The sequence below is a fragment of the Oxyura jamaicensis genome, chromosome 3, assembly GCF_011077185.1.
Source record: "Oxyura jamaicensis isolate SHBP4307 breed ruddy duck chromosome 3, BPBGC_Ojam_1.0, whole genome shotgun sequence".
Taxonomy (NCBI): Eukaryota; Metazoa; Chordata; class Aves; order Anseriformes; family Anatidae; genus Oxyura; species Oxyura jamaicensis.
The window spans coordinates 46,468,186-46,490,889 of NC_048895.1; the positions used below are offsets into that span (position 1 = coordinate 46,468,186).

The 22,704-nt window shown below is 42.2% G+C and overlaps 1 long non-coding RNA gene across 2 annotated transcripts in view; it reads right to left on the reverse strand.

Annotated features, from left to right (window-relative positions):
• The window catches only part of LOC118165109, a 51,888-nt gene that overhangs the window by 11,628 nt on the left and 17,556 nt on the right, over positions 1–22,704 (reverse strand). Inside the window, exons 1-3 of one of the 2 annotated variants that reach the window (XR_004749866.1) lie at positions 20,630–20,867; positions 4,593–4,742; positions 79–3,935 (exon numbers count right to left, since the gene is read on the reverse strand). This is a non-coding gene — a long non-coding RNA (uncharacterized LOC118165109). Of the gene's footprint in view, positions 1–78; positions 3,936–4,592; positions 4,743–20,629; positions 20,868–22,704 lie in introns of those variants that run through there. The other variant, XR_004749867.1, reaches the window with a different exon arrangement.

The window sequence follows — 22,704 nt, forward strand, 5'->3', positions numbered from 1 at the left end:
TGGGGACCTAATCCCTACCCGTGTATCCAATTGATGTGCTACTGCAGTAAGGAAATAAGCAACCAGAGCGAAGCTCACCATGCAGGATATCGAGATGGAGATCCCTGGTGTACTCTCAGCTTTATGGTCAGCCCTGTGCATTTTGCAGGCACAAAACCCTCCTTTCATGCAGGTTAAGAGTGGAGAAGGCAAATTCCTGGGGGCAGGAGCCATCTCATACCTTGTGCTTTCATTGGGGGGATGCAATCTCCTCTGGGCCTGGCATGAAGTGCTGGCATTAACCAAATATCTGCCTTTTTAAAAGGATAAACTCTGTACCTTTCCACTGTGGTCAATTATTTTTATATACTCTTGCACGTGTCCATGAGCGTGAGAGAAAATGAATCTGAAGGTTGTCTCCATTTCGGGCTTCTATCATGCTCTAAAATCACATCCAGATGGAAGAAAAATAAATAAATCATAGCCACAAACCTGCTGATGAAAGTCAGATGCACTAGCTGGTGTGATTTTGGGTGCTAACTATACATTTGGGGACTTCTGTAGGGAGAATCTGAGGTGCAGCAGAGCATTAGCACCCACTCACAGAGTATAGGGGAGGTTTGAAATGCTTTCTTGTCACTCCAGTCTCTCCTGCATCAGCTGCAGGCCCCCTCAAGCTGGAACAACACAAGGTTCAGAGTGCTCTCAGTTTGCACGTGACGGCTCTAATCTGTTTCTAAGCTACTCAAAACTTCTGCAGATATTTTGAAGGGTAAAGAAGGCAATGGAAGGGTTGGGTGCTTGAAGCACTGAACATTTTCTCCCCATGACAGGAGTACTCCAGAGCTTTTCTGCCTGGCACACTGGTCAGCAATGGGAATGAGGCTGGCTTCACTTTACCACCTTTGGAGAGGTGCATCCATATAGGCTAACAGAAGTTAAACAGATCACATCACTGTTGCATATCTTTCCTCTGCCAGCCCACAGGGAACTGAAAAATACCCAAACTGCTTAACTGCTTATTCAGAACAGAAGTGAGCCAAAGCTGGAATTGGTTATGCAAACAATCCTGAACACTGGATTTGCTGGTAAGACAGGATTCACATCCAGGCCATCCAGTCTTTGTTTCTGCAAAACCAAAAATCAGACGGTGATTTTCTCCAAAAGAACCAGAATGTTTCTATGTCTACTTCATTTCCACATTTTTATTCCCTGCTTTGCCATACAGCCCACACAACATTCTTCCCCTCCTCCTGCCAATCACAGCTTCACGCTTCCAACATTTAAATTACTTACATTGCATTAGCCACATAAGAAGGGTTCTCCTTTCTATTATATCCCTTTTCAAATCAAAATCTTGTCTTGAAATCCATGCAGAACAATGGTAAGGGACTAATGGACAATTAAAAATCTTCTAGTAAATGAGACATATTTCCCCCCCCCAAAAAAAATATCAGTTGATTACTTTTACTTTTTCCATCAGTAACTTCTTTAGCTACTCAAGAAATTGATTTTAAACTTCTTTCCTTGAATTCTTTTTTATGAGAATTACTCAACTCTGATGAAATTCTGCTGAAAGTGGAATAAGTTGCTTACTACTTTCAATATCATCTTGAAGTGAGATAAATTCATGTGTGTCAACATACATGCGTCTATGAGCATGTGCATGCATTCTTTACACACTGAATTATCCTTATATTAGACATAGATTTGAGAGACACAGCATTTGGTCTAAATTCAAACTTGAACCCTCTCAAGTTTTGGAGGTGTTTGAATCTAAACTTGTTGCTCAACGCAAAATAAAATATAAATAAATAAATAAATAAATAAAAAGGTTCCTATTCAAAATTACGAATCCATTTAAAGTTCAAACATTTCTCACCAGTAACCTTTCCCTAAGCGGCAATGACATTTGAGCTTTGCAGATGAGACACAGTGGCATGAAAAACATAGAAACATTATGTCTCTACTAAGGTACCATCGCAGGATGGCATTCAAATAAGCAACTAGAACTTCTGCCAGCATAAATCACCATATTCCCCCTGAGATTCCTACCACATGAAAACCAATATACCACATAAAGGGACACAACAATTTCAAACTCACATTTTTATCCTTCATTGTGAAGGGAACAATACTAAGTCAATAAAGAAAAATGACAATACATTTGATTCACTTTCTTTAAGCATTTGATGGGATTTTTACTTCTTCCTCTGTGTAATCAATGAATCTCATTTGTGTAGGTTTTTCACACAGTAACAAAGGACTGTGTAACGAGATTGTGTCTAAATTATCAGAAGTAGTGGAGAAAAAGTCAGGAATAGGAAGAAAGGAGCTTAGAAACAAGTGCTATATAAGAGATGCTTTTTATTTTGCAGTTGACCACATTCCAAGATGAATTTGGCCTTTTCTTAACAACCTTAGTATAGATTTCTCCTAGTTGTAGTTCTGACAATTTAACATAATAATTATACTAACGTGCTGAGATACGGTTGTATTTAATAGCCTATTGAAGGCAATTAAGTCCTTGTGAAGGCATGCAGAACAAATTCCTGAGAAAACTATGAAAACACAACCCTAATAAATAACCTTAATCCACACAAAACTTGAAGTTTAAATTTTGAGTGTGTGGAAGAGTTAGACATAAAGCCACAGGCAGGCTGGACAGCCCTAAGTACGAAATGTCATGTAACTGTGCCACAGTTAAGCTAGACCAGATGATACGTGTCTCCGAACCTTCGAAGGTGGAGCAGTATCTTTTGTTTTGGAGAAAGCACGAGTACACTCACTGGAGGCAACACCCATCACATGTCCAGCTTGAGGAACAGGCATCTCCCCCCACACCATTACCCACAGGACAGAAACCCACCCCACAAACCTTCCTTGGGTTGCCCTCTTCAGTTGTAGGGGGTCACCATCAAGGGCTGCACCAAAATTCCTGGCTGCACCACCACCCCAGGCAAGCAGTGGATAAATGGTACAAAGTCCCTGCCATTGCACACTGCACCTTGCTTTAATCATTGTAAATTTGAAGCCCAAATTCTGAGTGTGTGAAGAAGTTAGGCATAAATATATACCCATTTCTTTCAAACGATATGTTACCAGCACTCAAGAATGAAGACGACACCTGTGCAGTCAACAGCAGAAGCTGTTGCTTTGCCAAAATAAAGCACTTACAGCAGAGAGCTTGCTTAATTTAAGCATGGTGACTACCTGTGTCTACCAACTCTGGCCAGAGCCTGGGCCTGGGCCTCAGGCAGGATGAATTGCTCCTCACAGTCCCGCGCTGCAGTGCATTGGCAGCCACAGTGCCTGCCTTTGCCTCTACAGTACTTGCTTTAAAGGCCAGCCTTCTGCCTCCATCAGTTTGATTTGCAGATTACCACAAAGAACTTTGTAAGTTTGCACTTGAATAATAAATACATAAATAAACTGGCATGAATAACACTCCTGGGAAATCAGCAATGAATTGCCAGGTGTATTTCTTACTCGGGGGGCGGGGGGGGGGGTTGGAAGAGAAAGAGAGAAGATGAATAACTGGGAGAGAATTATGCTCCAAACCTCCCCTGGTCATGGAGTATTGACAGAATAAGAACTGCTGAACTGTGGGCTATTTGGAAATGCATTTGTCAGTCAGTGCACAACCTCCCCAAAGTCTGAGCCTTATATTTGGTTAATGCTATTAGTGCTCAGAAAGACTATTAGGAAACTGACAGATGAAAATGATATCTGAAATTAGTATTTCTGGCTGTTTTCCCCTCCTCTGGGTTATTTCTACAAATCAGATGTTGTGAATTCTTATCTTGTTCCCAAATCGAATAACTCCAGTGAGTGGCACAGGCAGGTTTTGAAAGAGGAATCTCCAGTGGTCTGTGCCTCAGAGCTGCGGTTTATTCTCTCCCTCCTTGACTTTGAGGCAGCTTCATTAACTTGGACTTAGACTCTAGACTCAACTCCTGTTGTGGAGAGAAAAAATAAAAAAGGCATGAAAGAAAACCTCAATGTGATCCAGACAGACCTTGAAAAATTAGATCCACAGAAAAAAAGAATACAGTCGGAACTTGCAAAGACATTTTATTTTATTGGCCTTGTAATTTCCTCACTAAACACGCTTTTAACAGCCTACCCCTCTCAGAATCTTAATCATCTAACGGTCCCTCATAATGGCCCCATTCATGGCTCTGCAGAGCAAAAGCACTGTGATATCGCAAACACAGGAACTCAGAAGATACAGCATGTTCCCGAGGAAGGGCTGCACACCCACAGATAGTTGGCAGAGGGAACTTGCTACTTGGAGAACATAAAATAATACAAATATGTGGATTTTCTTTCTTTCCTTTCCTTCTTCATTTCTTTCTTACTTTCTTTATATTTTTTTTCTAAAACAAGGAAGAAGAGATGCTGTGGCTGATCTGTGTGTAAAGAAAAAAAAGCACTCTGATATACAGTTCTGAATAAAGCTGAATATTATAGGCTCTCCATCTCTCTCCTCCACCATTTCCGACTGTTCATTGACTACTATAAATTAATATGACGTGATATATTGTATGGGCTGGAGACATTTTATGAGCTTTTGAAATCTTTTCCAACAGGAAATGTGAGGCATCACTTACTGTTCAGGCTTTTTTGGTTTCGTTTGTTTGGAAATGAACCATAGGCTGAAAATATTTCAGCTGGATCAGAACAAAGAATAATGAGTTGGTCAGCATCCTTGAGAAGTGCACATTTTCAGTGATTCAAGTACATACTTCTGCAGATCTTTTCTGTGATAACAGAAGGAAAGAAATTACCATTGCATCAGGAGGTAAGTAACTTCAAAGTTTTCACAAACTACTACCCCTGAGATTCTGTTACCCCTGAGGCCCCCAATGATTTATGTTTTCTAGGTACTCTTTGCAATCATTTTTTTTTCTTAAATTTGCACTCTGACTTTATCTAAACAAAAAAAAAAAAAAAGGGGGGGGTGGGAGGTGGTGGTGTTCCAAACAGAAGCTATACACATGCAAAATACAGCCCAGAAAATTGGGTTTCTTCACTTATATAAAAAAAAAACCTTTCAGAAAAACCCGTAACTACTGAAATAAACAATATTAGAGTTTAATTTAAAAAATAAATAAATCACTGTTCAGAGGAAATATCACCTTCTTGGGATGACAGTTTAATTAATACACTTGATATTCTAATAGTCCCAGTTATTTCAGGATCTGTTGTCCCCAGTCTACTCATTTAATATTGACCAAGAGCATCTGGATAACTTTATGAAGCTCTACCGATTTTTATTCCAGCAGGAAGCAGTGTGCTCCCGCCAGAACTATTGGGTAGCCAAACACCATGATCTGTATTCCTATCTACAATGGGAAAACTAGAGTAGTCCCCAGCACAATGGTAAGAATTATGTGGAAAAATGGCAAAACAAACAAACAATCAAGAAACTTTATCTAGGACCCCCACAAGATAAAGGTAAAGTTTACCTTTGGTCCACATCCAACCAGCCTAGAACTTGCTGTTTAATAAGAACCCTATTGTATCTAGCATGTGCAGATTTGATCCAGATCAATTTCCATATTAGAAATATCCAGATTTAAAAAGAAAGGGGGGGGAGGGGGGGGGATAAAGCACAACAACTATTGTAACTAATGTATAGGATACTTAGAGTACTACATAACTAAAGATTTATGGATGCCTCCACACTTGAAACTATAATGCAAAATAAGAACCTAACCAAAATGGTTTTGTGGACAGGACTTCTTTCCAGAGTCCTGCTTTTAACTACCAGAGAGGCCACCTCAGAGAGGATACAGTGGCTATCCAGCAGCTTGTGCATGAGCCTCATTAGGAATCACCTTTGTGTTGGTTGTGCTCCAGGAAACTCATCAGACAGGCATGTAAAGACCCACCACAACACTGGTACCTTGTAAGAAAAACAAAGGAACCTGGGCGAAAGAAACAGCTTATTTCTGCCCTGTGAAAAATGTCTCCTCCAGAAGAGAGCAAGCAGATAGCTGTATGTGTGCCAGACTACCCAACCGCACCTGTCCTAGACTGATACGGCAGCATCACTCTCCACATTTCATGAATAATAAATGCACATGTTAAAGGAGGGGATTGCAGGAGAGGATAGGTTGAAGGAAAGCATAACTTAAACAGCAAGAAATGCATCTAATACTTGAATTTACCAACTGAAGCCCAGAGTTTTGCATCACTAGGCAGAAGGAACAAATTGACCTCTTCACAGAAGTGGAGCACTGAAGATGTTTAATGAATTGCTTCAGAAACAGAATCAGTTCTACACCGAACATAGGTATCTCAGGGAGAAAAAAAAAAAAAAAAAAAAAAAAAAAGACATAAAAGCACTGTGCAAACTGCTGACAGCACTAGCTATGTGAGAGACAATCAAGGTACTTAACGTTTTAAAACACATGCCTGGCATAATAACCAACGCTGCAGAATCCTCATCCAGACACTGAATGAAGAGGAGCATCGCTACACTAGGATCATAAAAGATATCCTTTAAGCCTCTTGCATAAATGCATGTGTTCTGAGCTGGAGAAATGTTAACTGATATCCTTCATGCACCTAGGGGCCGTTTTCCACCTCAGAAGCTGAGGGGAGCAGAAGGGGGCATCATGCTATTGATTTTCTACCAACATGTTTAACCTTCCACTGCTGCTGTCAGCATTTCCAGTGTTAATGCCAGCAGCAAGTGAACTACTTGCTGGTGTGCAGAGGGATTGTTTCAGCTGTAAGAACTGGGAAATCAGAGGTCCCTCTCTTGAACCTGGGTTAATTACTTTAATGACCGTACCTGAAAGGGTGTGGATGAAGGAGAGAAAGGGGAGGGGTGTCTGCAAGTTCAGACAGCATTTCCTGCACAACTCACAAGCAGCCACTCTGTAATTTCCCTGTGCCTTTGGTTCTGAGTCACACAGTAAGACTCACCGACTAGAATATATCCAGTTCTTCTAATGAATATTTCCTTTAACAAGTGCTGTGCTGTAGCACAGCAGCAGTGCTCAGGCTGTGGGTGGCGAGGAAGCAGCCGCCGTCAGGCTTCCAGGCCCTACAGGGGCTGCTGGAGCAGAGACAGGCGTTTTGCAAGAGTCAGTAGCTGGAAAGGCTGGTAACAGCTTGTGTAGCCCGGCATTTCTGGGTCACTAGGGCAGGTTCAAAAGCACAGAGAAGTCGGCTTCATCTCTCCAGCAGTCACCTGGTGCCCACACAAAGTGAGGCAGTTGCTTCAGTCCCGTTCTGCCCAAGAAGCTGCTTGCTCTCACTGCGAACCCACGCCGGCTCCTTGATCACAGGCTCCTTAGAAAAGCACAGCGGCAAACCGATGTGTAGCTTGAACTGCTCCCCAGCGCCTGTGAAGCCTGATTTATATCAGGCAGCTGATGTGTCATCCTCACAGTAAATTACAATTGTCTTGAACTTTTGACCAACTTACCTCCACTCTGTCTACTAATGTAGCTCCGCTGAGCGTAATTCACACACTTCCCACTGTTGCAGCTGCTGTCTATAAAGGGAGCCTCAGCAAGCAGGAAAACAAAGTCTCTCCTTGTCCCATACACACATAAGACCTGCACGTGCACAATTCACAGCAAAGGAGAGCAATATTCAGTCCCAAAGCAACTGTAGAGCTGCCCTGCAGTAACATGCAGACAGGCAAGAGCTGAGCACTTCCAGGGGGTGCCCCAGCACCCTGCCCCAGCACCCTGCCCCAGTAATTGCTCCCCTCTAACAAGGCAGCAGGTACCAAGCCTTAGTACCACAGAGCTATGACGGAGTTTCCTAAAATGTACTCGATACAATTTTTGTTGTTGTTATTACCTCCTCCAACACAGTTTGGGCTTGCAATATTAAGACAGCTTGGGTTTACATACAGAGGGAATACAAATAGCTTTCCTGCAAAATAAGTGGTGAAAACACACCATTCGCTGGTGCTGTGTGGCTTGCAGGATTTATGGTCTCCCGTTTGGGATGAACTGCGCAATTCTCTTGCGGCATTGCCATTATGAATAATGTGGCCACTCTAAACTCACACTAATAAAACCTGAATGCATCACCACATTGTTCGGAGCTATGTATAGGAGAGACCCATCCATTAGTGAGGCGGGCACTGAAAACTCTTTGTGACAGGAGCAGCGCAGGGACAGCTTCACAGCAGCTATTCAGAGCCACTTTACAACTTCCTGAGCACAGCCGAAGCTGGGCTGCCTGCCAGCACTTTGGGAAATGGTTGGCAGAGGAGGCTCTGGCCACTGATTTGTGGATCACATGAATCCCCAGGCAAAATAAAGGGGTAGTGAGAGTACCTGTTAGTACTTCTAGCATGCTCACAGCCCACCTTTAACATTTGTTTCAGCCCACCCATGCCTTTCACAGTTCCCTGGCAAAACCACATTACTAAGATTGAGCAAACTGGACAACCACCCCATTTCTTTAGCTATGGTTTTGCTATTGGTGATGACCGTAGCCTGAATGGAACATCAGAAATGTTCAAACCTGAGTGTGCTAGGCAGCCACACCAATAGCAGGGGGATAACCCAGGGTCTCCTGAAGCACCATGCTCTGAGGGAAGTTCCTCCAGCTCCTGGGGCTGCTAACGTGGTGGGGCGGGAGTAGAAGCACAGCAGATTTTCTGCTGCCACTAGCCTAGTTACAGCAGCCAAGCATATGACCACAGAAAGCATGTCTGCCTACTCAGAGCAGAGGCAAAACCAAAAGCAATTAATATCTATCAGCAATACTATCTTCTCCCTAGCCAAAAGCCTACAGACTTCTTCGCTAATGGCTCACACGTGCTGCTTCCTGCATGCCCCATGACCAGGCTGGCTGGTCTCCATTTGTCCTGCTTCAAGACACTTTGATGAATGCTTTAACCCTAGAGAGCTACCCAGGAATGTACTCACACCATGTGTTACATTTCTTCTGCATGAAGATCCTAATATCTTGCCGAGTTCAACTGCCTTCCTTTACAGAAAGGCACATCTTTGCTTCTGGATTGCCCTTTCCTCCAAGCAGCAGTATTTAGCCATGCAAAACAGTCCTGCAAATTCACCCGACTGCTGTGGCACAAAGACAGCCCTGAGAAAAAAGTTTAAATTGAACATTTTTCAGTGGATGACAAATCTTGGCCTGCCTGAAGCCTCTGAAAGCCCAAAATGCAATGCAAATTAAAGTTCAAGGAGCCTAGAAGGAAACTATTTTAGCTTTAGGCTTTCAACCAAGAAAAAAAAAAAAAAAAAGTTTAAAATTTTATTTAAAATAGCAGTTCAGTCATTTACTTTCCCAATATTAATGAATGCCTTCTGTATGTTTCCCCAGATAAGGCTGTGATTCACGTCGCAGGCATACCCCAGAAACTCAAAAGGTCAGAAAGATGGCAACAAAGAGTTTTGTTAATATTACCTAGAATCCACTCTGTTCCTTTGGCTATTTTAGTATCAGTAAATAATTCTTTACGTTTTCTGACCTAAGCAGTTCCGTTTGAGAAGTTTCCCAGCCTGGATGTTTCTAAAATGTTACCAAATGATTAAACACAAATCCTCAAATGAAGAGAGCAGGTTTTACTAAATATCCCAGAGCAGTGCTGTCTGCCCACACTTATGCCCATGTCTGGCTGCTGGCTGATAAACGCCTTGGCTTTAAGATATTACTTATTAGCATGCCTGTATATTTCCACCTCACACAGCCACCCAAGGGTGATTGTTATCTGTTAATTGAATTCCGTGCCAGCAACTGTGTCTTTGTGTGCCTGCCATTATAATTTCGAGGATTGTGACTTCATTTCCTATTTACAAGTTGCAGCGATAAAAAAGTATTTATTTATATATAAATAAATACAACATTTTTTGTAGCTATATGGGGGGTGGGAATCATGTAAAATGCACAGGTGTCTCTGTTCTTTTGCATTTCTTTTTCTCGTTCATTTTAAAGGCATTCTGATTCTCACCTGAAACAGCTTGTGTGGGGCAGTGACGTGAGAAGGGGGTAGAGAAACAAAGAGAGGTGCTTAGATTCAGAGCAGAGCAAGCTGAGGCTGTAGAAGTACTTAGGTCCTCACTTTCCCAGCACTGGACTCCGTGTTGCAGGCTTATTGGAGTAATGATTTACACACAGACTCCACTTTATTCAAGCATTTCAGAGCTGTTTACCGTCACTGCCTTCATAACAATGTTTTATGGAATACTTCTGCTATTATTCTAGGTGAGAAAATGTGATGTGGACATTGATTGAGCCTCCCAAGACCACACTGTGAGACTGGGGTAGGACTGCGCGAGGAATCCAGCCGATGACACAGGACCCCACTGATGCTTGAATGAAGCCTGGCGTGTCTGACCCTCAGGCCTGCATCTTGGCGGCAAGAACCCATGCCTCAACTAGCTTGTGCTGGCCGCCAAAAGGAAGCTGAAGCTTCTGAAAAGACATTAGACCTTTTGAATGGTAAGCACAGGAAACTCCTGAACCACCAACCACAGTTGGCTGCTATTGTGGGGAAAGCTTGTCTATAATCCCTTTCATAAATGCACGGGGGGATTCACTTTATAATACCTCCTGGCTTTCTTGCCCCCATTACGTCTGCAGGAAAGTTGTTCAAGAAGCTCAGTCCTTGGAAGATCAGAAGCTGATTTCTCTATTAAAACCCACAACAAGCAGTTAGTAAGGAAGTGAATGTTAAAGAGCTTGGAAGCGGTTGTGGCCACCACAGACTAAGGGTCTATGGAAATGCAGGGTGATCTCTTTTATCCAGCTATTTAATATTTCACAAAAAAAGCAGTCAAGCCTACAGTCAAGCAAGCCCTTGTTACAGTGTCCTGTATGGAAATGGATTTCTTCCTTCCCAGGTTATGCTTCTGAGCATGCCTGCTGTGAGCGCTCGTGTTCCCAAATGTCTGCAGAGGTAGCACCTCAGTAATGAATCAGTGTCTCCCTATCTGGATGTCATGCAATGGCAAAATACTAGTTATTTAGTAGGAAACGTTATGGAAGCCTTTCTTTTTAATAAGAGCCCCAGTATTTCCTGGAGCCTGTCTACACGAGGATCTCCTTCATCACTGATTTGCTTTACCTTTTTCCATAGCCAGAATGTGCTGATCTACAAGTGAATTAACATAAGCACCCCAGGAAGTTATAAAGTGTTTTGTGAACTGGAAATAAAAGGTTCAGGATCAGATTCGTTTTAACAGCCTCAGAAATCTTTATCCAAATGATATTACTGTAGTCCAACCAGTCCCCAGTTTAAGAACACTTCTTGTCTTTAGGCTGGCTTTTATTAAAAAGCAGGATGCATACTGCTATAAATTAGCTTAAGAAAAAAAAATCTTTGCTTGAATTCTTTATATTCATCACTGATTCAGCTAACACTAAAAATTGGTTTCAGCTACCCTCCCTTTGTCTTACAAATCCTCTATAAATTGTATTATTTAGAAAATGAAATACAGTAACTGTTTTCAGGGAAAAAATACTTCCAAAGACAAATTGTTTGCAATATAATAGATGGAAGCAAGAATGCCATTTATTATTGAGATCAATCAACCTAATCAGTAAATTTATTTTGGCTGTTTAGAACTTAGGCAAACTTTATCCACTTGAACTTTTTTTTTTTTTTTCAGAATGGGTATCACTCTGACAGTAATTATATATTGTGTTGAATTTAAGTTCCTGGATTTTGCTTTCTTAAAATATAGGAAAGCATTTTGTGTGCAAAAAGGGCCCTTAAAAACATTCTTCTAATAAACCTTCCAATAATCCAGTTGGACGATGTCAGAATTAACAGGGTTGAAACATTTCAGGATGATTCTGCAGGTGATTTGATAATATTTAAAACCTGAATAGCAAAAATAAATAATATATGCTCTGAACCCAAAGGAAAACCACGGGTCCACAGTGAAACAACCAGCAGTAAGAACTACCTTCTTCAGAGTCTGAATTGCTTACATTTTTATCTGTCAAAAATATCATCACAAACACAATGTTCCTACAAAACATTTCAATTCTGACAAAGCAGCATTTCCTGGTGGAAGATATTCTGGTCAAAAACCTTTCAACAAAATGTACTTCAGACTCAGACTTTGATTATATGAGAACACAGTGCTCTTTCAGTTGTCTCAAATGCAAAATTAGTCCTGCTCTGTGCATAGCTCAGGACTGAGAGGTAAATTAATGCAGGGTGTTCTCTTGCTGCAAGCTCTTGCTATTGGGATGGGAAAATCAGACACATGCTCGCTAAGCCAGGTCAGTTGCTTAGGTGACCAAATCCAGGGAAGAGATCTCATCTGAGAAACATTGTGAATTTGGCCTTGGTCTGATCCCAAGGCTTGGCCGGAGACTGGGGCCTTGGCCAGAGGCACAGTCATGCACCCATCGCGGCTGAAAGCTCTTGGGAGACAAACAGAATCTGCTCAATAAAGGCCATGTTATAAGGCACATGTATAGAACTGAGGATTGAATTTAGATTGTACCTTAACTTGGATGTTCTGTAAATCTTAATCCTTGGCTCTGCAATGTTAATATTTTTTGAATCTGTAATTTTTGTTGTGTAATTGTATATAGTACATAATTACTCATAATTCATTACTGCACATGCAGCACTGCAGACAATGTTTAGACATTAAATCTCAGCTCAGTGATTGAATAGAGGGTACAGTAAAAATAAATATCAATGTATTTCATAAATATTTGCATAATGAGCTATTTAAATGCAAGAGATTCTAACATATGTAAACAATTGGAAATACTGTATGTGTGTAATTCTAAAGTGGATGCAAAAAATATACACAACTCCTTCTAAAATCATATGATTTAGGAGTCAAACATAGCATTTTTTTAAGGTTTTATGTATTCCAGTACTACAGACTGTAAATACCCATTGTATTAAAAACATGTTGCTCAGTACAATTAGTGAGTAAATTGTATGACTCAGACCCTTGGGTGACAAAGACAGTGGAATAAATGGGCATTAGTTACTGTCCAGTTACAGTGAAATGTTTTTGCATTCTGCAGACTGAAGACGTCCAAAATGCTACTGAACATAGTCAGCACAATCGATCTTCATTCAACAAATACCAGAAGAAATAAGTTTTCCATAGTTACAATGCTCCCAGAGAACACACTGTAGAACTTCTCCTGCAAAACTCCCTCACAACTCAATGTGCAGCAGTGCATGCAATGGGAACCGAGAGGCTACCTCTACAAAAACACACCCCTGGCTTCTTATGGTCTTAATGCAATCTGAGGTTTCTGGACCTGGGCATCAAATGGCACCTTAGACTCTACAACCCAGTTCCACAGTGGTTCCGTTTGGTTTCTGCAGAGGAAATGTAATGGTAGAGGATGGAGGGAACAATGAGACTTTCAAAGTGAAAGCTTTTCTTTGTATTAATAACCAGCCTGAGCTAGCTGTCAAGGAGAGAAACAATGAGCATTGTACTTAGTAGCTAGGCTGCCTACTGACTAATTACTGCCTTTGCAGAAAGCAGCTTCTGCGCTAAGGACCAAAGCAGTCGGATCATATCCACAGTCCCACCTCAGAGCTCACAACAGATTAGAGAAAATGAGCAGTGGACTGTTGCTCCCATCTCCCTCAAACTCCATGACTCCTGCATATCAGACGGACACTGCTAACAGGATGCATCCCACCTCCCTTGCAGCACTCCACATTTCCATGCTGAAGGGTTAGGTTTGGGAACAGGGCTCAACAGTGACCAGAGGGTGTTCAATGCCCCTCAGGGTCTTTAGTTGTTCTCCCAGTAGGGTCCTAGCTGACAGGGTGCAAGTGGTGAAAACCAAGGTGGCCCAGGAGGAGGAGAACCCCAGCAGCACCCAGTGCTCCCAGGAGGTGAACAGGAGGCTGGCATGGCCAGGAGGAGATGGACAAGGCTCTTCTATCTTCACTAGGACTCAGTCACTTTATAGTATGTGTTGTTCCCTCATCCTCCCCAAATCATCTATGTGACCGGCCTATATCAGAGCAGCTGCCAGTAGCTCCCTGGCCAAATCATCCTGAGACCTCAGGGACATCTCAGCAGCACCCCATTTCCCAGGTGACAACCTGCTGCCTCTGCCATGCCTCAGCCTGCAGAGAGACTGCCTGTGCCCTAAACAATGTCTCTTGTAACAACCCAGGCCCTGGATCTTTGTGCATGTCAAACTCCCGGCACCTGAGCAGTTAATAAATGTTTGAGTCACTGGGGAGCTAATTTAAGATAGCCCACAATAACTGGGTGTAGCAAATAATTGGCAGACTGAAGAAATGGAAGATAATATGAGATGCCTTTGGCTGGGTGTGGGTGTTTATGTGAAGCATAGGGAGCAGTGTTTGACTCACAGGCTAAGTTAGTTAGGCCAGATTTAAGGCAATGGAAACTTCAGTATGAATTTTGGGGAGGGAAGAAATTAATGTCATTCTCTTCTATGGGCATTTAGTTTCAATATTAAACTCAAACAGATTTTCATTAGTAATGCTCCCAGTCATCAGACAGCTCTGAATTTTTAAAGCCTCCCTTCCGAACTCCTACACTACATTTCAGACATGTTGTGTCCAACTCATGACAAGCCCTGCATCAAAAAAAAAAAAAAATTTTTTCTCCCCAGGCTTTTCACATGCTGGGAGGCAAAAAAAGAAAAAAAAAAAAAAAAAAAAAAAAAAAAGAGTCTTCAGAAATGCCACACAGGAGAAAGCCATTTGGGTTGTGGGGGAGAGTCACTCAGTGTGCAAACCACAATCACAGTCATATTTCTTGTACCTTCCAACAATCAACCCACAAAGCTAACACCACTCAGAAATGCTTTTAAGAGATTTCCTACTCACCTGTAATAAAGATAACATTTACACTGCTGCTCCTTGTTGAGCAGCTGTTCTTAAAACCAAGTGTTCTTGACTAACCTGTTTCCAAAAGAAGCATGAGAAGTAAAAAAATATGCCTTCTGAAGATAGAGGGAAAAGGTCAGTCAATTAGTATTCCACCCATTTCTCAAAGTCTCATAACATAAAATACTATTATTTAGAATAATAGTATTAAAACAATATTTAATTAATACAGGGTGATTTTGCACAGAAAAAAATCTTTCTTTCCCTTTTTCCACCCAAAAATGAAGGCTCTGAAATTAAATTATTCTGGTAGTGGAAAGCATCTCCAGACCTTCAGCACAGACAAATGTGTGGGGAGTAAGCACTTTTGACAAAACTTATATAACAAAACCATCTCTATATATCAGATTCTTTTCCAGCCTTCTCTTACTGTCCTTACTTGTACGTCTAGTATCTGCTTCAGCCCAATGCTCTTCTAAGAATAAAAGGTTAAGGTGGACCTAGCTCACGTCTGAACATCTGGATGGGCTATGAGATGCACATGTCCTGAGAGAGGGCAGTTGAAGATGGACACCTAAATCCATGGTACATTGCATAGTCTATCTTAAAATGCTGGGTAAACAAAGTCTGCATTATCCCACAGGCTTCTTCCACAGTGCAACTCCCCAGAAATATGTTTGAGAAGTTAAGCACCAGACCATTACTTCCCAGCACACTCTCCAGAAGCAAAGTGCAGAGGAGGGAGGACTTAGCACAGGACCCATGGTGTAGGGGTTGCGTACATCCACAGCCAGAATGGGCATAGGCAAAGACCTCCCTTGCACTTGTAAGCACGCAAGCACCACGCAGCCACTCAGACGTGCTCATGTCTCCCTCCCAGCAGACCTTCTGCTTTCGTTACTGGACAATTACACCAGACAATTTCTCCCAAACAGAGGCACCTCCTGCTCCCAGACATGCCCCTGCCTGCTGCCTCTCCCAGCTTGCCAGGGAGCTAAGCTGTGGGTTCCTTTGCAGTGCCAGGTGCCAGGCATTGCCTTTCAGGCGCTGGCTGGGCAGAGGCAGGCAGCAAGTGGTGCGGGAAGCGGGGAGCAGCAGCTGCACCACCACACACTAACAGAAATAAGCAGGGCTTCTGTCAAAGGTCCTCTGTGCAGCTGCATGCCTTACATACCTTGGAACAGCTGTGCATTAAGGCCAATGCTAGTCTTTAATTGCAAATTGCTTTAAGCAGCTGTTTAAAAAACAATCCACCTATGTTGACCTCCTCTTGCCATCTCAAGCAGGACTTCGGAAATTGTTAAACAAAGGCCATCTCCAAATGGAGCAATGTCCATTTCCACGGGATGAGCATGGCAAAAGATCCAGGTTTTGGGAGGTGGGCTTCAAACATGTATGTGCCCTGATATTTCTGAGAGCAAGGATAAATAGACTAAAAGGAATCAGAAATAGAGATTTCTTGTTCAGCAGGCCTGGACAGACAATCCACTTGTGGAAACTGAAGAAGGAAATCTTGTGCATTTTGAAAAGCAGACGATCTGGATCTGCACCAACAGCTCTTTATAATGCAGTGGTGGAAGGTCTAATTGAGGCTGTACAATTACCTCCTCTCTCTATAAAATGAAATGTGCACTCCCCTGGTAGTTATCATTGGAAAAAAAAAAAGGGGGTGGGGGGGGGGCGTAAATGATTGAAATACACTGCAGGATCAATTTTAGTTGTAATGGTTTTTAACATTTCATCTATACGTTTAACTGGCTGAAGTGGGTGGAAATAAATATTACGTTAGCAACTGTGTCATGGGATGAGGCTTTGCTTTTGATTAAAAAAAATAAAGGGAAACAACCATCACCATTTTATAGATACCGTAATTTGTTCCACATACATTATTTCAATAGTGATGTGTACTAAAATTTTTAACTGGTAAATAAAAATGCCTATAAACTTCTAAAGACATCTTCTGAGCACCTGGACAAAGACTGAAGAATGTCCTTGCATTCTATGTCGTCTTGTAATATTTAACATAAGCCTATGTAAAAAGATATGCACATGCATAGAGTATCGCACACAGTGATCACTTTATGCATCACTTCCATATAATAAAATATACTAAGAGTACTGGTTTTTCAAACCTTATTATGCATTGGTCTGTTTCTTCTTTTAATGCTATTAACAATTATTTGTCTCCACATCAAGTTTGTTTTATTAGCACACAGTGCAAACTGAACTCACAAACTGAGATACAAGTTCAAGCTCAGACACCAGTCCCAGATTCCCCCACTGCAGAGCAGTTTGGAGTTCATGTTTAAAGAACCAGAAACATAAAGCCTAATTAACGCATTTTTTCATTATAAAATATGGAATATATGCACCAAGCTGGAGGCAAAAGACCATCAGCTATTACATGATATCACATAATTTGATCTCTTAAACCTCAGACATCAGTAATATTACTGATGCAAATAAATAAATAAAATAAAACAAAAAATCTGACATATAACATGTCAAGGGGCCTTGGTTCAATTTTAAATGTCTGAACCTTGGGTAAGAAACCAGACTTTTCCACTGAAGATTTTACCCAGTGGATGTTTATTTTTCTCCAGTGTAATTTGATGCTGCTGTTGGTTTTGGCATTAATACATTAAAAGTTAAATTTATGTCAGCACCAAGAGATCAACTATCAGCTGTTGCTATTAACTTTGACATCAAAATCATTAAGAAATTGCCATCATGTAAGTTAATTATCAGAATTGTATTGGCATGAATGCATAACGATATTACTCATGCAAATAATTAAAGAAAATGCACAGTGAAAAACACATTAGAATAATGGCACAAAATGTCATTATTCTGGCTTCTTGACAACAAGGCACTATTAGTTTTCAGCACAGTGAACTTTAAGGTTAACAGAAAGAGACAGGGAAGTCCAGTGCAGGGCTAAGGCTGCTCTTATTTGTGCCTGTATTTATTCAGCGTACGACACGATAGGAATGAAAACCAACATTTTTAAACTCATCGGAGAAAGCTTTTTACATCACTCTGGGAGAAATTAAAAAAGGAACAAGAGAGCAGCAGAATGACTTATAGTGCTGTTGTCCAAAGATATATGTTCTTTTGTTGTTGCCAATTCCGAGTCTCAGAGGACCTCCAGCACAGAGAGGTTGCTGTTATTAAAATGCTAGGATCTTTCTGAGCACAGGAGAGTAATAATTAACCTGAAAGTATTTAGGTTATCTCCTTCCACCCCCTACCCAAAAGGTAATTATTACTGATCAGTGCGCAGGGAGAGAGAGCGGTGATTACGGTGCATGTGTGCGGTCTCCTAATTTAATGTGCAATGGGCTGAGGCAGCTTTTTCGTCAACAGCAAAAGACTGTCCACTCCAATAGAACAAACATTACTAACGAGTCCGTAGTGCACGCCAGCTTACTCACCAGCTGGACACATTTCTCTTAAATGTCTCTCCCCATTCTCTCCCAAGCCAGCGGAAGAGGTGTTTCTCAGTCATGGTTTTGTACTTGAACCAGAAATTATACTATAGAAATAATGCAAAAAGGCAGACATTTAGCGGGGTCTTGCCTTCCAGCTCCCATCTCTGCTAGAAGGAAACCCCATGCTTCCTCAAAATCAGAAATCTACATCCTACAAACAAAATTTGACGTTTTAAAAGTTAAAGCATGGGGGGAAAGCCTTATGTGTCTTCCTGTAGAAAGCAACTCCTAATGACAATCAAAAGAAACGGAACATCTCCATGGTAAAGCAGAGGGCTTGGAAACAGGACACCTATGTCCTTGGCCCCATCCTTGTTCTTCTGCATAATTTCAGGCAAGTCACTTAAATGGCTTGCTTTAAATTCTTTGCTGTTGCCAAACTGAGTAGAACAGTGCCTACCACAAAGAGATGTGGCAAATACACTGCAATTAAATAAATAAATAAATAAATAAATAAATCCATAAATTAAAACTAGTGAAACTACCTAGGCATGCACAAATATCCTAGATGCTTCAGAAAAAAAAATCTGTAAAAGATCCATTTCTGATCTAACGCCCAAATTCTGCCGCTGAGGCTGCCAGTACAGGCTCCTGCATGTCTGAGGAGTCACTTCTAAACCTCAGTCCAGACCCTCCTTGTCACGGCACTTTCTAGTCTTGACAGGATGAACCTCAGCACAGAAACGGGATGTACAGGCGGGCAAGCTAAGCCTCAGTGGTGTCCAAAGGTTCGGTTACCATTTAGATCTCCTGGCAGTTCAGAGCTTATTTTCTCCAGCTTGCAGGGGGGGTGGAGGGAGGGAGGAGGTAGGGAAAGGCACAGAGCAAACTGTTTTAGGGCAGTCAAGGTCTCTGGCAACAATTTGGATCATAATTAATATCAGGTCAGTGGCAATTGTAATTAAAAAAAAAGTCTTGAAAGCTATTTCTGGTTTTCTTTAAACTTTGTAACATGCCTCAGGGATGGCTAACTTTTCAGGTATGCTGTGACTTTTTATGGTGAAATGCAGACGTTTTACTTGAAACAGTTTATTTAATGATGCCCTGAGCCTCTTACTTCTGTTTAACAATCCGCGCTTTGCTTCTAATCCATCAACAGATAGGTCAAACTTGTACCCATAATTTAAAGTTATGTTAATAAGATCTATGACATGTCTTGCAACATTTTATTGATAATATGTAATGTATTATAAGTATTGTGAGCGTCCAGGGCTGCTGTCACTCAGGGATTGTGCACATAAGGTATTACATCTCAAAAGCATGCCGCTGCAGTGAAAAAAGGACTTTAAATAAATAAGCTGGCACAATTCTGCCTTCAAGGGGACAGTCTATAAATTCACAAACAAGATTTACTGTGTAATTCAAGCCTGAATCAACACAGGACATACACTGTGTAACTGAGATGGGGCGCACCACGTGGTAGGGTGTTTATAGTGTGGGCAATATTGTAATGCAGAGGTTGTTTTGCAGGCACATCTTTTCCTTTTCTAATTACACTGATTGCCACCTCCCATTTACAATCACATACCTTCACTGAGTTTAACTGCAGTAATTGCCGCATGATAAATTTATATAAGGAAAATATTGAGCGTCTGTTTAGTGCCTTATAATGTAATTTAGCGGCTGGGAAAAAAATAAAATAAAATAAAATAAAATGGAAACTACAGCATCGTTTGACTTCATCAGCTCTCCATGGAACATGGCAAAGAAGCCTATGCACTACTTTCACAGGATCTCTGAGGTACAGTAGCTGCATCTGGGTTAGAATGAACATCTGTAAACGCACATGCTAATGCCTAGTTTACGGCCACATCTACTTATGTTAGTTTACTAAATTCTGCAGAAAATATTTTTGGCTTCTCAGCTGATTTTCAATGGTATAAAACTAATTCCTGGGAAAAGGCAGATAGTACGTTACTTTGGGAGCAATAAAACCCTGAAGTGACGGTCCCTGTGACATCAGCCAAAGATGTAATTCACTCCAGGAGCTGCTGCTTCTCCACCCAAAAATTCAGCAACACAATCTACTAGGAATAAAATTGTGGGGTTTCTTTTTTCTTATTTTTTCTTTTTTTTCTATTAAAGAAAAAATAGTTAAAATTACAACTAATACAGGATGTCGTTATCCACTTAACTGCAAACATCACTGTAGCTTTATTAGGGGTTAGGACCCAGTGCAGTGTAGTGCCAGCTGGGAAAACAAGCACAGAATGAGCCCTGTCCACCGAGTTAAGCCGTGTCTGTGCTGCAGCACCCGCATGTGTTGTTGTTACACGACAGGCAGAAGTCCTGGCTCAAATTACCCACCCTCAGAGCTGTCCCTGACTTTCAGAGGTCAAGATCACGTTACCTGTCATCTTCTCCTACACGAGCAAAGGAAACGTGTTCTCTCCGGCTGCTTTCATCTCTGCCTACAGAGTGGTTGCTTGACAAGTAAGGCTGTTTTAAGGATATGATCTGCTAACCAAAGACACGGCAAAATCAAATGTTACACTCCACAAGCTGAACCGGAGTTGCAGCTAATCAATCCTGTTCAAAACCAGAACAGAACCACACAACCGAGTGTTCAGGCAGGTGGAAGAAAAAGGCGCACAGTTATGTCTGTCCCTCAGAAATATTTTCTGCAGTTTTAGCTGGTACTGGAAGATTTCTGACCGGGGCTGTTTTGGAGAGCAATCCTCCACTCACTTTTCTAAGAGGCAATGTTATAAATTATCATCGGCTGCAAACTGAAAAGGAAGGATTACGGACAAGTGCTTGGAGTGGCGTACTGAGAACTGCAGCTCCTCGGCTCCGTTCCCTGCTCAGCTCTGCATCTTAACACTTTGGGCAAATAACTTTAACCCTTCCACACCTTAGACGACAAACCTGTGAAGAAGTTGCTCCAGTCTGAGTGCTGGGTTTAAATATGTACTTTTAAAGAGCTTTGAGATTCCCAGGCATGCCTTACTCTAGACGGGCAGATATTTTCTGGGCCGATTCACAAACTGTGAAGCATCCAGGAAAAGAGCAATTGCTGAAGAGCCAGTGAAGCCTGGCCGTGCGGGAGCTCCTGCCATACAGTTTGTTCTTTCAGTTCACCTCCCCAAATACACAGAAGGTGTCACACATCCTCACAGCTGTTCCTGTGCCCTTGCTCTCCCAAAACAAACATTGATCTCAGTGAGTGCATGGCTGCCTCAGGGTGACCCAGACAGGCCCATGGCAAGGGCCAAAGCTGTTAGGATTTCACACAAAATTTTCATTCCTGCCCCTCTTGTAAAATGAGGGTATGAGCAGTCTGTAGGCCGTTAGGAGCAATGGAGCTCTTTGGGGCTCTCAGTTTCTCACTGTGCACAATTTTTGTACCCAAAACTACTCTTCCTTTTTGATTCATCTCACAGAAGCACTACCCTGCGCTATCTTCGACCTGTTTTTAAGAAGGCGGTCACTCCCCGTCCTGAACTGGGTGAGTCTGGCTGTGCTGCTGGGCAGACCCCCAGCCCCACAGGCCTCCCAGCAGGCTGGGCACGCAGGGCAGCGCAGGTCTCTCCATCTCAGACAGAAGGATCCTGATTTACACAATCACAGACAAAAGCACAATCAACCCCGCTCTGATTAATTGCACTGGAAATGGTAAGGAGCTATCAATGCAGCAGCCAAGAGAGCTTAAAACTAAATATAACTCCCAGGGTGGGGGAGAGAGGCTGAGTCTTTGGAAGCACTTTTGTAAGACAAAAGAGGAACCTAGCGAAAGTTTTACTCTCCCCTCCCCACTCCCCCAGCCTGCGCAGTGAAACTGGAGTTCCTGCCTTCCCTCTCCAAATAAAAGTGCCGCTCGCCTCTCTAGGATGAACAGCTGGGCCCATCCTGCTATCACATCCCTCCTTCTCCTCGCCACGTTAAAATTAGCACCGCCACGACCAGGCGGCAGCGGAGGAAATGCTCACCCACCACTTGCCGGAGTGGCGCTTGGAGCTGCTGGTGCTGCAGCACCTGCCTCCGAGAGCTGGGCAGCTCGCGACACCTGCACCTTCCACAGAGCTGCTGCTCGCCCACCTGGCCGGGCAGAAGGGGCTCTGCAGAAATAGCAGAGCCCATCTGAGCTGAGGGAGATGATTCAATGAGGTATTTCAGTCACATTTTTACCAAGGCAGCCAGACTCTCCGGAGAAGGTATTTTTAGTGGGCTGAGCCCCACAGTGCTGATCCACAGGCACAGAAACTGCCGGTGGAGGAAATCTGTGGAGTAAAACCACCCTGAGGGTACAACCAGATGAGATGGCAAGTACATGTTGGAGAAGAGCTTCCTGTAAATTCGGGGCTCCAACAACTTTCCAGAGCACTTTTTCTCCAGCAAAATTCACAAGGGGTAGACAGCAGCACAAAATGTCTGTTTAGCCCTTCCTGGTTCATCCTAACAAATATCTCATTTCTGGTTTAATAG